Here is a 15,033-nt window from a genome sequence, read left to right as displayed (position 1 = left end):
ACTCACTGCAAGCTCCGCCTCCCGGGTTCACACCATTCTCCCACCCCAGCCTCTGGAGTAGCTGGGACTGCAGGCGCCCGCCACCACGCCCGGCTAATTTTGTTTTTCTTTTTGTATTTTTAGTAGAGACGGGGTTTCACTGTGTTAGCCAGGATGGTCTCGATCTCCTGACCTCGTGATCTGCCCACCTCAGCCTCCCAAAGTCCTGGGATTACAGGCGTGAGCCACCGCGCCCTGCCAAGATTTTATCTCTTTGTGGTTTTAGTTTGCATTTCTCTGATGATTAGTAATGTTGAACATTTTTTCATATGTTTGTTGGTCACTTGTATATATCCTTTTGAAAAATGTTTGTTCATGTCCTTTGCCCGCTTTTTAATGGGTTTTTTTTTCTTGTACAGTTGTATGAGTTCCTTGGACATTCTGAATATTAGTCCTTTGTTGGATGCATAGTCTGCAAATATTTTCTCCCTAGACTTCATAAATTACTTCAGTAGTTTCAGGATACAAAATCAATGGTACAAAAATCAGTAGCATTTCTATACACCTATAACAACCAAGCTGAGAACCAAACCAAGAACTCAATCCTATTTACAATAGCTATGAAAAAAATACCTAGGAAAATATTTAACCAAGGAAGTGAAAGATCTCTACAAGGAGAACTACAAAACACTGATGAAAGAAATTGTAGATGACACAAACAAATGGAAAAACATCCCATGCTCCTGGATTGGAAGAATTAATACTGTTAAAATGACCATACTGCCCAAAGCATTCTACGGATTCAATGCAATTCCTATCAAACTGTGTTAGCCTGTTCTCGAATTGCTACAGATACACGGAACCGGGTAATTTTTAAAGAAAAAAGGTTTAATTGGCTCACAGTTCTGCTGGCTGACAGGAGACATGATTCTGGCATCTTCTCCGTTTCTGGGGAGGCCTCAGGAAACTTACAATCATAGTGGAAGGCAAAGGGAGAGTGATGAGTCTCACATGGTGGGAGCAGGAGCAAGAGAGACTGGCAAGGTGCCACACCCTTTCAAACAACCAGATCTCATGAGCACTCACTCAGTATATAGTGCCAAAGGGGCATGGTATTAAACTATTCACAAGAAACTGCCTCCATGATCCAATCACCTCCCACCAGGCCTCACCTCCAACACTGGGGATTACAATTTCACATGAGATTTGGTGGGGATACAGATCCAAATAATATCAATTACCAATGTCATTTTTCACAAAATTAAAAAAAAAATCCTAAAATTGATATGGAACCAGGAAAGAGCCTGAATAGCCAAAGCAATCTTAAGCAAAAAGAAGAAAGCTGGAGGCATCACATTACCTGCCTTTAAACTATACTACAAGCTATAGTAACCAAAACACCATGGTACTAGTATAAAAATAGACACATAGATCAATGGAATGGAATAGGGAACCCGGAAATATAGCCATATACCTACGACCAACAGCTCTTTAACAACATAAACAAAAATATACAGCAGGGAAAGGACACCCTATTCAATAAATAGTGCTGGGAAAATTGGCCAGAAGAATGAAACTGGACTTATATATAAAAATTAGCTCAAGATAGGATTGAAGACTTAAATGTAAGACCTGAAACTATAAAAATCTTAGAAGAAAACCTAACAAAAACTCTTCTGCACATTGGCCTAGACAAAGAATTTATGATTAAGACCTCAAACGCAAATGCAACAAAAATGAAAAATGAAAAAAGACAAATAGGACTTAAACTAAAATCCTTCTGCACTGCAAAGAAATAATCAGCAGAGTAAAACGACAACCTACAGAATGGGAAAAATATTTGGAAAGGATGTTTTTAAGAGATCAGAAGAGACAAAACATTCTTGAAGATATAAAGTAGATGGAATAAGATTGGTGGCAGTTCTAGAATTTGGGTCCAGAATAAACCTGCTAGCATTGCTCCAAAATAAAATTGGAAATTGCACTAAAGGTTTAGGTAGTGCTGAAGAGAAAGAGAGGGCTGGGTGCAGTGGCTCACGCCTATAATCCCAGCACTTTGGGAGGCCAAGGCGGGCAGATAACCAGAGATCAGGAGACCAGCCTGTCCAATGTGGTGAAATCCCATCTCTACTAAAAATACACACACACCCACACAATTAGCTGGGTGTGGTGGCACACATCTGTAATCCTAGCTACTTGGGATGCTGAGGCAGGAGAAGGCAGGGGTTGCAGTGAGCAGAGATCGCACCACTGCACTGCAGTCTGGGTGACAGAGCGAGACTACATCTCCAAAAAAAAAAAAAAAAAAAAAGAGAGAGAGAAAGAGGATATTGGGGCTGGAGACTAGAATCAGTACCTTCAGGTTACAGCTGCATGGAGTGGGGACAAGGAGGATACCTAACTAAGAAGTCAAGCAACTTGAAGAATCTAAATGTCAGCCTGTCTAGTCACAGGTCAACTCGTTGCTATGTCAGAAAAGTGATCAGTTCTAGAAAATTAAAAACACATTCTAAAATAAAAAATCGAATGACTGTTTCCCAAAGAATGGGCCTAACCAAAGATCTTATCAGAGAGCTAAAGACTGAACAGAGGAATTCTCTTAGAATACGGTGCAAAACAAGATGATAGGGATAAAGCTGAATAAGTCAGCAATTATAATTAATATGACCAATATGTAGTGCTCATAGAGTATTTGGGTTCAAATCCTGCCCAATCCTTTATTGGCTTTCTGATCTTGGGTAGGTCATGGAGCCACTCAAATCCTCAGTTTCTTCAGCTGTTAACTGGGGACAACCAGAAGAACTACCTATAGGATAGGTTTGAGCACTGTATGAAATAACATGGGTAAAGTGCTCAGGAGATTGCTTGAATTGAGTAGGACTCAATATTGCTTAGCTACATTTCTATCACTATTAATGTTACTAATGGGCCATCAGACATGCTAAAAATAAATACCTACAACAGAGTGGAGACCCTGTCACTAAAAACATAAATAAGTAAATAAAATACACAACCATATTAACATTCACAAAAGTATTCTAAAATAAAATTATTCAGGAATGTTGAAAATTAAATGACAAAGGTAGTCACTTGTTTACAAAATCAGTGAAAGATGAGAAATGTGAAATAAAAAAAGGAATTTAAAGCCAAACATATTCAATAGGACAGATTTTATATTTACACATAAGAATATGAAGACACTAGAACAGCAGTGAATCTTTATGCCTGAACAACATGCTATCAAAATACATAAAGAAAGATGAATTGACAAGTTAACAGTCAAAATGAAAGGATTTAGTAACTTTCTCAGAAAATAACCGATGTAATAGACAAAAAGCAGTTTTAGATACTGAGATCCCAAAGCTGACTCGATAGTAATATACAGAATTTTGAACTCAGGATAGAATATACACTCTTTGTAAGTACACATACACTATCTACAAAAATTGACATCGTAATAAACCAAAACGTCTCAATGAATTTCCAAATGCAGAAAACACTGAGGCTAATTTTCTAACTACCATGCAATAAAACCAGAAAATGGAAATAACAAAGAAAAGAATATCCCCAATCAAAAAAAAAAAAAAAAGAAAGAAAAGAAAGAAAAAGTTATATGTATCTGGAGATAAAAACAAAACAGAGAGGCGTTCTGTTATTTATGTGTAAACCAGGAAATCATGGTTGTGATTGCCAACAGTTTATACTGGGACAAGGGCTCAGTGTAGTAAAGCCAGCAGGGTGTGGCCAAAAAACGTAAGAAGACAAGGGAAAATAAATGAACTCTAAATATTAGGAGACAAAGCATAGAAAGTAGAAATTTTAAAATAAAAAAGCAGAAATTAATGAAACAAACAAGCAGGGCAAACAACAAAATTTGATAAGCCCCAAATCGAGTTCTTTGAAAATTGCTAATACAACTGTGAAACTACTAGCAGACCTGATCCAGAAAAAAAGAAGAATTATAAAAGAAATATAACTATAAATAGGGAAGAGATTTAAAACTTGTAATCAACTCTATAGAAATAAATTGGACAATGTGTAAGAAATGAATATTTTTATAAAAATGTAAATTACTACAATTAACAAAAGAGTCAGAAGACCCAAATTCTTGCTGGTTCTGTTGAAGAAACTGAAAAGGTAGTCAGAGATACAGCCCTGAAATAGGCTGCAGATTCAGGTAGTGTTATGGGGGATGCTAGTGAACCTTCAAGGAGCGTGTGATTCCCGTTATTCAAACTGTCAGAGCAAAGGAACAGATGGGAAGTTTTCCTTCTCCTTCCAAGTCTAGCAAAATCTTGATAACAAAACTCATTTGAACGATAAGTATATGAAGCAATGCATATGTTGATTAGCTTGATTTAGCCATTCCACATATATCAAAACATCATGTTGTACACCACAAATATATGCAATTTTTATTTGTCAATTAAAAAATAAACAAAAACAAAACAAAACTAATTTGCGCTCAAGGGGTACAGAAGTTTGCATGGAAATGCTTCAAAAAGGCCTGGAAATAATCCAGATGCTAGCAGGCTACCTCCTACAGGGCTGGGACAGTGCTGGAGAAAGAGGGCTTTCACTTTTTACCCTACACAACTCTGTACAATTTTATCTTTTTTCAGTAAGTACGTATGAGTGGATTAACAATGCAATAGTTGTTTATTGCATTCATTATTTTATTACTTTTTAAACCGTAAGAAGAGGTGGGAAGTATTACCTATATAAGGGGTTGGCAAATTTTTTTCTGTAGAGAGCAAGATAGTAAATATTTCAGTCTTTGGGGGCCATGCAGTCTGTCGCAACTACTCAGTCTTGGTGGCTAGCATGGAAGCAACCATAGACTGTATGTAAATGAATGGATGTGGCTGTGTTCCATTAAAAATTTATTTCAAAAACAGGCTGAGGGTTGGGTTTGGTCCACTGCCATACTTTGCTAAATCTGATTTCTGTATCAGTGGGGAAATTGGTATTTTGATGTATGTTATTAAACCTCAGTCCAATATTTTATTCTTTTATTTAAAAATATTTACTAAAGACCTTTATATTCCAGGCACTGTTCTAGGAACTAGGAGTACTAGGAACATAGCAGTGAATAACACAAAGCCACTGTCATCATGATGGTTGCATTGTACTCTGAGAAAACAGACAATAAGCACACGAAGAACAAAAACAACAACGAAAAAACAAAAAACATGCTCAAGGGTGATACCTGCTGTAAAGAAAACAAAGCAGGGTAAGAGATAGAGGGCGCTGGAGTAGGGGTTGGTACAGTTTTAGAGAGGATGGTAAGAAAAGCTCCTGGGCTGGGGGTGGTGGCACACACCTGTAATCCCAGCACTTTGGGAGGCCAAGGCAGGTGGATCATGAGGTCAGGAGTTTGAGACCAGCCTGGCCAGTATGGTGAAACCCCGTCTCAACTAAAAATACAAAAAATTAGCCAGGCGCGAGCCTATAGTTCCAGCTACTTGGGAGGCTGAGGCAGGAGAATTGCTTGAACCTGGCAAGCGGAGGTTGCAGTGAGCCGAGATCACGCCACTGCACTCCAGCCTGGGGGACAGAGCAAGACTCAATTTCAAAAAAAAAAAAAAAAGAAAAGAAAAGGCTCTCTGAACAGTATGTGACCATCAGGGAGCGTGAAGTCCTGAGCCAGAACCAGGAGAAGGCTGATGTGTCTACAGGGTTTGAGGGGCGGGGTGATGGGGTAATGGTGGTACAGTGATAAGACGGAATCCAGGGTCCGGACAGTGACTCAGAGGAAGACAATGTGGTGAAGAGTGGTAAGATCCTGAACACAGTTTGAAGGTGAAGCTGGTAGAATACTGGTGGCTGGGATATGGGGTGAGGGCAAGAGAAGAGTGGAGAAGGATTCAAGTCTTTGGACAGAATGGTCATTTGCTAAGACCTGAGCAAGCAGTGGGTTTGGCAGGGTGCTAATTCCGAGGTTTTTTTTCTTTCTTTCTTTTCTGTTTTGAGACTGTGTCTCACTCTTGTTGCCTAGGCTGGAGTGTAATGGCGCGATTTCTGCTCATTGCAATCTCCACCTCCTGGGTTCAAGCAATTCTCCTGCCTCACCCTTCTGAATAGCTGGAATTACAGGTGCCCACCACCATGCCCAGCTAATTTTTTGTATTTTTGGTAGAGATGGGGTTTCACCCTGTTGGCCAGGCTGGTCTTGAACTCCTGACCTCAGGTGATCCACCCTCCTCGGCCTCCCGAAGTGCTGGGATTACAGGCATGAGCCACAGCGCCCAGCCCCCAGTTGGTTTTGCATGTGTTGCTGGGGCTGCCTATTAGACTACAAGTGGCTTCTGTGAATAAGCAGCAAATTGGAGAGTCTGGGGTTCAGGGAAAGGTCAGGCTGGAGAGGCAAATATGGTACTTACAGGGTAGAGGCCCATGAGATCATCAGGAAAGCACTCAGAGAGTGTGCAATGTCGAAGACGTGGGGCCCTGGAGCAACATAAGGATACGGGATCCAGGATTCAGAAAAAGAGAGGAAAAGCTGGGCAGGAGAGCAAGGAGGAACATGGGGAAGTGTGGGTCTTGGAACCCAAGAGAAATGTTAATGAAAGGCCAAAAGATGACAACCAAGAAGGTTCTCACTGGCAACCTTAACGAGAGAGTGGGGTACAGAATAGGTTCAAGAAGGAATGTGAAGTGAGGAAGTCAAATCCAGCGCTTGGAGGCCCTGGCTTTGGGACAGAGAACTGGTCCCCGCAGAGCACGGTCTGGGGCCAGTGAGACTTTCACCTCTGCTCACTGCAGGACAACCAGAGAGCTCCATCCCAGGCTGTGCTGGGCTCTGAAATTAAAAGGTGCATTGAAAAGATTCCTTCCCAAGGCCGGGCGCGGTGGCTCAAGCCTGTAATCCCAGCACTTTGGGAGGCCGAGACGGGCGGATCACGAGGTCGAGAGATCGAGACCATCCTGGTTAACACGGTGAAACCCCGTCTCTACTAAAAAATACAAAAAACTAGCCAGGCAAGATGGCGGGCGCCTGTGGTCCCAGCTCCTCGAGAGGCTGAGGCAGGAGAATGGCGTGAACCCCGGAGGCGGAGCTTGCAGTGAGCTGAGATCTGGCCACTGCACTCCAGCCTGGGCGACAGAGCGAGACTCCGTCTCAAAAAAAGAAAAGGTTCCTTCCCCTTTTGTGTGTATGCCGGGGTAGGAGGGCGTGGAGGGTGAGGGCTGCTGGAAGGCGAGGAATGAAACAAAAATGACCAATACATTCTGATAAGCATGAAAACAGGGGCCGGCGCAAGCGTGTATGGAAACAGAGGAGGCTCCCATCCCATTTGCCCAGGTCTGTTCGGTGGAGGACGAGGGGAGTTTGAAAATAAGATGCCCAAGGATTTAATCAACCAAAGAGCCTGGACCCTCCATCCGTTGTTGCCATGGTGACCATGCCCATGTGGGCGGAGTCAGGTTGGTGGTAGTTTGGCTGTTTCCTGTCCAAGGCAGAAGCCCTGGTGGGCCGGGGTAGGTGGGAGGACCGTGTTTCCATCCTTAAGCTTAAGAACCAGGCCAGCCTATCTCAGGTTTGTGTCTGGGCACACGCATCCTGTGGGTGAGATGCACCAAGTCATTGCAAGCCACAGGCTCTAGAAAGAGCACAGAACATGGGACCTGGAGCAAGTCACTTCAGCTCAGAGCCTCAGTTTCCAAGCCTGCCATTTTGGGGAACTGGGGTTCATGGGACCAGGGAGTGAACAATTCTAGGTAGAATACATGACCAGCATTTCTTTCTACTTCTCCCGTACGACTCCCTTTTCAACGGATTAAATATTTGTGAGCCGAAGCACAATGCGGGCTTCATTTCTCCCTGCGTGCTGCAGACTTGTCTGGACATGGCGTGTCACCTATGTCTCCGGCAGCCACCAGCTGTCCTCCGGGCTGCTGCTGTGGGATTCTCATTGGTGGATCCGAGGTCCTGGATGCTGTCGCCTTGGTGAATGCACAGTGATGTGTGTGGGTAGGTGCAGAAGCTCCTCCGAGTTATTCTCTGCACTTACGGATTGAGTTTATCCCATGATGAAGCTCAAAATCGGTTATGCTTTTCTGTCTCCTCTGTTGTAGTTCTCCTCAATGTATGCTTCTGTGAGTGAGTAAGGTTGTCTGTTTTGACAGCCAAATGAACAGAAAAAGGAGGTTTTAAAAGCAAAAGTGTGCTGTGTCCCAGTTTCCCAGTTAACTCCATTCTCTCTAGCCATTCATGGCATGGAGACAGAAAAATCACAAAGCAATCACCGTGCATTTTCTGAAATCAGTCGCAACTGCTGAGTGGAAATGTGCCACTCTGAGGGATTTCCTTCCAGCCCGGCTTTTGTGACATGTTTTGTGGTAGCGGTCGTATTCCATCCCACCTTGTCCTCCAGTGCTGAGCTCAAGGATTTGGGATGGCACATGGTCCCATCCCGAGGTCACGGGGAGGGGCTTTTACCACAGCAGATGTGTGTGCAGTTCACGTGTCCTCGACGGCCAGTGGAGTCACAACTGATTTTGATGTTAATATGGCAAAACCCATTAAGGAGAAAAACTTTCCCCCATTCATTGACTCACAACCCAAGTAGAAATTGTTTTTTGACATTATCCATATTCCTGCTCGTTCCATGAGGCCTATTTGAGGTGGGCAGATCACCTGAGGTCAGGAGCTCGAGACCAGCCTGGCCAACATGGCGAAACCCAATCTTTATTACAAATACAAAAATTAGCTGGGTGTGGTGGTACGTGCCAGTAATCCCAGCTACTTGGAGAGGCTGAGGCAGGAGAACTGTTTGAACCCAGGAGGTGGAGATTGCAGTGAGCCGAGATCTCACCACCGCATTCCAGTCTGGGCAACAGAAAAAGACTGTCTCAAAAAAAAAAAAGAAAAAAGAAAGAGCTGACATTCTAGGTGTTTAGTAATACCATACTGTCACATCTAGTGTGATAAAATAACAATAAGGTGCATTTTCCACAGGACTATATTTCAAATGAGTATGAGATGATTATGTTAATTATATTTTTAGACCAAAGTTTCACTGATGCAGAAAAATGTGTAAGTTGCAGGTTGTTTTTAATAAACAAAATCGACTTTATGCACCTTGCAGGTTAACCTAACAGACATTATTGTAATTTATTCAGTAGGTAGGGAACTTTGAACTCTACTGTTGAATTCATGGCGGGATTTATTAGTAGTAGGGAGCATGCGGGGAAGTATGCAGACATTGTTAGCAATAAGCAGTGAACACACAGGTAGTGGTGATATAAAGATAAACCAATACAGACAGAAAGTCCAGATATGGCCCCAGCAGGGCGTGTTTTCCGCATTTCCTAGAAGGGTTGGGAATACTCTCTTTAGATTTTCAGACCAGAAAAGGGCAATGAAGTCAGAGAGAAGACTAGCCTGGGCAGAAAGGGAAGAATGGACCAGGGGCCACCCATTCTTCCCTGTGCTAGTGAACAGATCATGGCTACAGAGAGGGGTGCCAACCTAAGGATGCAGGCAGGGTTGGCTATAACAGTTCCTTGGGAAATGGAAGTGTGGGAACATTGTTGGCTTCGTTTTAAAGCCAGAAGAGGAAATAGCTCTGGAACTTAGGCTGGGGGATGTGGGCGGAAAGGACTCAGGTCTTTATTCCTAGACTACTCCAGTACATATCTTACCCCATGGGCATCTGTATCAACAGACTCTGAGGGAAAGGTTGGCAGCAGACATGGACCTTGAAAATGCAGGAAAAAGAGAAGGTGCTGATCCTCCCCAGGAATCAGAAGCCCAAAAGCCTTAGAAACTCAAAGAAAGAAAGCTATAGCAGGGGGCTACTTGGATCCCAGACTTCAGCTCTCAGGGCCAACATAGAGCTATGGATTTGAGGACTGTTCTTTCCATCTGTATTAGTTAGAATTCCTCCAGAGAAACAAAACCAACAGAATACACACACACACACACACAAACATGCAAAAGATATTGAGATAAACATCTCAGTATATATGTGTGTACATTTATATACACATATAAAATTTAATGAAATGTATTTTAATGAATTGGCTTATGAGCCTGTGGAGCAGTAGTAGATCCAAACTACGCAGGGTTGACCAGCAGACTGGAGACCCAGGGGAGAGTTACAGTTAGATTCCAAATGCAGTCTATTGGCAGAATTCCTTCTTTCTCAGGAAGGGTCGGTCTCTGTTCTATTGTCTTTAACTGATTGGGTGAGATCCCCCACATTTTGAATGGTTATCTGCTTTTACTCAAAGTTCACCTGTTTATTTATTTGTTTATTTATTTATTTAGTTAGTTAGTTAGTTAGTTAGTTAGTTAGTTATTTGAGTTTTGCCCTGTCACCCAGGCTGGAGTGCAGCAGCGCAATCTCAACTTACTGCAACCTCCACCTCCCAGGTTCAAGAGATTCTCCTGCTCAGCTTCTTGAGTAGCTGGGATTACAGGCGTGTGCCACCGCGTCTGGATAATTTTTTTTTGTATTTTTAGTAGAGACAGGGTTTTGCTATGTTGTCCAGGCTGGTCTTGAACTCCTGATCTCAGGCGATCCACCCGCCTCAGGCTCCCGAAGTGTTGGGATTATAGGCGTGAGCCACCGTGCCTAGCCCAAAGTTCACCAATTTAAATGTTAATTTCATCCAAAAAAAAAAAAAAAAGACAGAAACATCCAGAATAATGTTTGACCAAAGATCTGGGCCCTGACCTAGCCAAACTGGCACATAAAATTAATTATCACACCATCTTAACACTGTCCCTGCGTAGAAGACTAAAAACGAAAAGACAGAAGAAAGAAGGAGCTAGGACCCAAGGATAGGTAGGATGTATCAAGCAATAAGAATCAAGATAGTGTTTCCACAAGACACAAGAAAGAAAGTAAAAATCTAGAAAGATCTGCAGCACTGTTTAATTCAATGCATGTGCCTCAGGTATTTCTGGGGGCTGGTGGGGGGCCAGTCCCAGGCAAACTGAAGGTGCAGAAGTAGTGCTGGGATTAGCTTAGTCAGCAGGCCTGGTATGCATGGACTAGTTGCATAAAGTACTGGAAGCCTTGGACCTGATGGTTGTCTTCAGAGTAAAAAAGGAGGTAAGCAGAAAGACGCAGTCTACAAGCTGCTGAGTCAGTTACCACTTAGCATGACTTGAGTGCCAAAGATATGCCAGACATAGAGTAGTTTGGGGCACAGAAGAATGGATCAGAGGAGGTTACAGGTTTTTGTACATTTAATCCTTACCACAAATTTATGAGACAGGTGCTGTTCATTATCCTCATTTTCCAGATGAGAATCTAAGGCATAGAAAGATTTAGCAGTTTGCCCAAGGCTGCATAATACTTGCGATGCTTAATTTTGTGTTAACTTAGTCAAGTTGTGGCGCCCAGTTATTTGGTCAAATATCAGCCTATATGTTGCTATGAAAGTATTTTTTTTTTACTGTGATGAACTTTTTTGTATTGAGACAGAGTTTCACTCTTGTGACCCACACTGGAGTGTAATGGCACGATCTCGGCTCACTGCAACCTCCGCGTCCTGAGTTCAAGCGATTCTCCTGCCTCAACCTCCCGAGTAGCTAGGATTATAAGCGCCCACCACCACAACTGGCTATTTTTTTTTTGTATTTTTAGTAGGGAGAGGATTTCACCATGTTGGTCAGGCAGCTCTCGAACTCCCGACCACAGGCGATTCACCCGCCTCGACCTCCCAAAGTGCTGGGATTATAGGCTTGAGTCATTGCACCTGGCCAGATGTGACGAACATTTATATCAGTAGACTTTGAGTAATGCATAGTTCCCTTCATAATGTGCGTGGGCCTCATCCAATCAGTAGAACGCCTTAAGAGCAAAGACTGAGGTTTCCTGAGAAAGAAGGAATTCTCTTTAAAACTGTCACATGGAAACTCTGCCTGAGTTCCTAGTCTTCTGCCCCATGGAATTCAGATTCAAGACTGACTGCAACATTGACTCTTACCTGAATTTCCAGCCTGCCAGCTTTCCCTACAGATTCTGGACTTGCCAGTCCCCATAGTTGTGCGAGCCAATTCCTTAAAATAGATCTCTTTTTCTCGGCATGTGTGCATATTATAATTACATATAAATGAGGCTCTGTCTCTCTTTCCGTACTGAAAGCAGGAAGTAGGAGGGGAAAATAAACAGAAATCACACTTTTGTTAAATCCCAGAGGCACCTGCAGTCCAGAATCTTGTATTAGGAAGGGCAGACCTTACCTCCTGGATGGGGCTGTCAGGACTTCATGTCTCCACGGAGGGGGCCCACCCCAGAACCACCAGCTCAGTTCCAGCCAGCAAAAGCCTCCTGGCTCTTCAGGAGCCTGCCATCACAGGGAACCCAAGTCCACCTAAGTCAGGCTCAGGGACCTTGGAGGGCTTTGTCCTGAGATTACATGGGTCTCTATCCAGCAAAAGAAAAGTTGGAAAGCTGTGTGCTTTCTAAATGAACACACTGTGATAATGGGGGCCCCAAGTACATGTTTCTAATAACAAGCCTGATTAAAGGTAAAATTAATTATATATGCTATTTAAACATAGTAAATGTTGACCTGTGTATTATATTTTTTCTACAATACTTACTGATGGTTGTACCTTGGATACTTATACGCCATAAGCAAGTTGAAGGAAACAGATGGCGTACACGCCAACTATTGACATTCCATTCATGCCTTTTTTTTTTATTGTTTATTTTATTTTATGTTATTTTTTTGAGACAGAGTCTTGCTGTGTTGCCCAGGTTGGAGTGCAGTGGTACAATCTCAGCTCACTGCAACTTCCGCCTCCCAGGTTCAAGCGATTCTCCTGCCTCAGACTCCCAAGTAGCTGGGATTACAGGCTCCTACCACCACACCCAGCTAATTTTTGTAGTTTTAGTAGAGATCAGGTTTCACCATGTTGGCCAGGCTAGTCTCGAACTCCTGACCTCAAGCGATCTGCCCGCCTTGGCCTCCCAAAGTGTTGGGATTACAGGTGTGAGCCACCGTGCCCAGCCTCCATTCATGCCTCTGAGGTGGGAAGGACACTGCATGGAGTAGGGACCATTTGGATAGCTGCTTTGTGTTCTCATTTTATGCAAATTCTTCCTATCAGACAGTCTGTACCTGCAAGGAATAGCCATGAAGGCTTACCGCAGTTCAAGTTTTACTCTAGCCCACAAAACATGTAATTTATGAGCCAAAAGAGAAGCTGGAGGCCATTTATGTTGGAGCAAATTCAGAATGTCTCACCAGGAATTAAGACTATTTTTTCTTTCCTTTCGGAGAAGCATTAGGCACACATTTTAGAGAATGACTGCTTAATTTATAACCTCTTACTCATACTTTAGAAGTTTACTACTGAAGTGCAGAGTTATCTGGAATGTTCTGAATGAGTTGCATCATCTTGTTTTAGGCTTGAACAAAAACTAAGAACAGACACCAGGCACACACTTCAACAGCATCAAGTCCCCACAGTCAAATGGAGGCCTCCAAATACCATTCTTTTCATACTGTGGAACAACCAAAAAAATCACACAGTGGTCTAAGTATGTCCTAGAAAATATTAGCATCAGCAAAACGGTATGTAAGTAGCCAAAGGACGTGGTGGAACAAGAACTATGAGGAGAGGAAGAAAATGAAAAGTAAAAAGATAGGCCTTTTTAAAGATTGCAAACACCCTGAGAATGTTAACATACTTGTTACATCATTGGAGACTTTGTTCTTGATCTTCAGTTCCAAGGGTACTGCTAGGATCGGGTTGAGTTCCAACCGTTGCTGTTTCTTCTGCAGCAGATGCATCTTGTAAGATCCTATGGGATTGTTCTGCATTATAACACAAGTGGGTATCACATTTCTGGCAAGCTCATCCACTGGTTGCTTATCTTTTTTAAAGTTATAACAATATGTTGCTAGAGATTTAGCTATCTCAAATTGTATATAAAAGAACCAACATTATTCAGTTTACATTTCTCTAAACAAACATCCATTCATTCATTGAAAAATACATCATTACCAGTTGTTCAAAATAAATAAGTGCTTGTCTCAGCTAGGAATAGAGTGGCCCTTTTTCAAAAGTGCATGCTGCTATTTTTCTGAACATGGGGCTTTGAGAGGAAATACCTACACTCTTTGCAATATTTAAAAACGGGTTTCACGGAATCAGGGGAAGAAGGAAAAGGAGGCACCAGAATCCCTTTCAAATATGGCTTCTTCCTGAGCCACCTACTGGTGATGCGCACGACTTCCCCATCTTGGGCTTGGGTTTGGGCTTGGTCCCTCTTGAGCTTGGGAACCAGAGTCAGAGGGCGGTTCTGGCTGACTTCTAAGACTCACCAGTTGAACTCGTCTTGCTCCTCCTCAGGATGTGACCATGATTTCTGCCTCTGCCTGGACAGCACCTTCCCCGCACACCTGGTTGAACACTTCAGCCACTTGGTTCCCTCATAGGCCTTTCCGCCCTGCTTCCCATCAGGCCCAAGAGGCAATGGTCCCCAGCAAAGAGCTGACGGCACATGGATTGAAACTTTCTGTGGATCCTCTTTAACTCTCCAAGCCCGCCTCCTGCACCTCTTCACCCACCCCTGCGCATATCAGCCGCCACCTTTGTTCATGTCTTCTGCTCCTCCAGCTCCTGAAGGCGGCGCCCATCCTCCCATCATCATGTAGTCAGTGCCAGCCCCGTGCCTGCTGGTTGTGAACACATAATCATGCAGTCACATTGAATCACGTCACTGCAGAAAAGCCCACCCCAAGAGACGAGCTATGGGAAAGATGGTTTGGGGGCCACTTTCCCTGAGCTTTCCTGGTATGTTCACACTTCAGTTGCCCTTCTAGCTCTAGCTCTTGCCCATCTTCCCAATGGGAGAAGGTCAGGAACAAAAGAAATGTGTGGCCACTTTAAGAGGTGGGAAGTGGGCCAGGCACAGTGTCTCACGCCTGTAATCCCAGCACTTTGGGAGGCCGAGGCGGGCGGATCACAAGGTCAGGAGATCAAAACCACCCTGGCTGACACGGTGAAATCACGTCTCTACTAAAGATACAAAAAATTAGCCAGGCGTGGTGTCGGGCGCCTGTAGTCCCAGCTACTCGGGAGGC

The 15,033-nt window shown here is 43.3% G+C and overlaps 1 long non-coding RNA gene across 2 annotated transcripts in view; it reads right to left on the bottom strand.

Annotated features, from left to right (window-relative positions):
• The window catches only part of LOC126960127 (uncharacterized), a 64,558-nt gene extending 49,992 nt beyond the window's left edge, over positions 1 to 14,566 (bottom strand). For both annotated transcript variants that reach the window (XR_007727727.1, XR_007727726.1), the window contains exons 1-2: positions 14,272 to 14,566; positions 13,635 to 13,761 (exon numbers count right to left, since the gene is read on the bottom strand). This is a non-coding gene — a long non-coding RNA (uncharacterized LOC126960127). The remainder of the gene's footprint in view (positions 1 to 13,634; positions 13,762 to 14,271) is intronic.
• Positions 14,567 to 15,033: the final 467 nt, after the last annotated feature.

The sequence above is a fragment of the Macaca thibetana genome, chromosome 7 (assembly GCF_024542745.1).
Source record: "Macaca thibetana thibetana isolate TM-01 chromosome 7, ASM2454274v1, whole genome shotgun sequence".
In the NCBI taxonomy this organism is placed as follows: Eukaryota; Metazoa; Chordata; class Mammalia; order Primates; family Cercopithecidae; genus Macaca; species Macaca thibetana.
The sequence above is the reverse complement of the archived record's forward strand: the minus strand, read 5'-3'. Positions and strand labels throughout refer to the sequence as shown.